This window comes from Dama dama, chromosome 13 (genome assembly GCF_033118175.1).
Source record: "Dama dama isolate Ldn47 chromosome 13, ASM3311817v1, whole genome shotgun sequence".
Classification (NCBI taxonomy): Eukaryota; Metazoa; Chordata; class Mammalia; order Artiodactyla; family Cervidae; genus Dama; species Dama dama.
Genome location: NC_083693.1, coordinates 34,971,129 through 34,972,755, shown reverse-complemented (window position 1 = coordinate 34,972,755; position 1,627 = coordinate 34,971,129). Strand labels below are relative to the sequence as shown.

At 44.6% G+C, this 1,627-nt stretch overlaps 1 non-coding gene across 1 annotated transcript; it reads left to right on the top strand.

Moving 5' to 3' along the window:
* The first annotated feature begins 1,491 nt into the window (after positions 1–1,491).
* On the top strand, positions 1,492–1,627 carry LOC133068725 (small nucleolar RNA SNORA1). The gene has a single exon (XR_009695678.1). It is a non-coding gene; the product is annotated as a small nucleolar RNA SNORA1 (small nucleolar RNA).

Genomic DNA, 1,627 nt, shown 5'->3' with positions numbered 1-1,627 from the left:
AAATACCCCTTCACACCCATTATGTTAGCCACTATAAACAAAAACAAAATATAGACTATCACAAGTGTTGGCAAGGATGTGGAGAGATTGTACACTGTTGGCGAGAAAATGAGGCAGGCACTATGGAAAATAATATGGCGTTTTTAAAAAAACTAAAAATAGAACTACCAGGAACTTCCCTGGTGGTCCAGTGGCTGGGACTCTGCACTTCCACTGCAAGGGGGCAGGAGTTCAACTTCTGGTGGGGGAACTAAGATGTAGCCAAAACAGGGATATAGTCGTTTTATCATCTGCTGTATTCCCGATGACCAGAGCAGTTCCTCCATAAACTAAGAGGCACTCCACAAGTATTTGTCTTCTTCCTGTGCTCAGTGACCCGGTCATGTCCGGCTCTCTGTGAGCCCATGGACTGCAGCTTGCAAGGCTCTTCTGTCCACGGGATTCTCCAGGTAAGAATACTGGAGTGGTTGCCATTAACTTCTCCATCACTGCCGGAATACATATTAATTACTTCACTATAACATCAGTTGGGCTTCCCAGGTGGCACTTGCAGTAAAGAATCCATCTGCCAATGCAGGAGACCCAGGTTCAGTCAATCCCTTGTGAGGAAGATCCCCTGGAGAAGGAAATGGCACCCCACTCTTGTATTCTTGCCGGGAGAATCCCATGGACAGAGGAGCCTGGCGAGCTACAGTCCATGGGTCACAAAGAGTAGGACACGACTGACTGAGCACAAAGCATAGATACAGCAAACGTGATTGATTTGTCTTGGATCTTGAGATGTTTGGGACCTCTCTCCAACGATCAGTGAATTCATTTTTAGTTCTCATAATGCCACCCGGAGCAGAGTATGTTTAGCTGACAGCTCCATGTTTACGTTTCAGGATCATTAGGGCACTGCTCAGAGACTGCTTCATCTCTTTTCTGCAGGGCAGACCTGAAGCCCCTCCTCATGACTCAGATGTTGCTGCCATTGGGAACCCTGTCAGCTCCCCCTGATCCTGGGTTCTCCTGGAAGCTTGTAGAGAATTCTGTTGTGGGATCACAGCACCATGTGTGTTTGCTCCCCTCTCTTCCTCTTCCTCCTCCTCCTCTTCCTTCCTTCCTCAGCTGTGAGCTCTGAGGACCAGACATGCATCTTACTCTTCCCTCTGTCCCCAGACTAACACAGTGACAGACTGAGAATCTATTGCTCAGCAGATGCAGTAATAAATAAACATCATTTCTCCAGTGAGATTCATAGAATACTCCCAAAGAGAAACTCCTGGCCTGGGAAACAAATATATGTAGATAAAATGGTATTTGAATACTCCGTGAAATTCCTAGACAGCCAAGACAAAGGATTTGGTTTTGCTTTTACTGCTATTACCCTTAGCTACAACATGTATACCTCATGGTTTCAACAGCAACATAATAAACACATTTGGTATGTTTTTGTATGATGCCATGAAATCTTTTGCCTTCTTCCCAAAAGTATAGAAAGTACAGCAAAGCCTCACTCTACTGAAAATGGGCACTGTTGTTCATGGTGTCCATAAACTGTTAATGTGGCTATATTGAGAATACAGGTTCTGCTTCTATTACTGTAATTTTATTGCAGTGGTGAAAATGAAACCTGTTAACATAT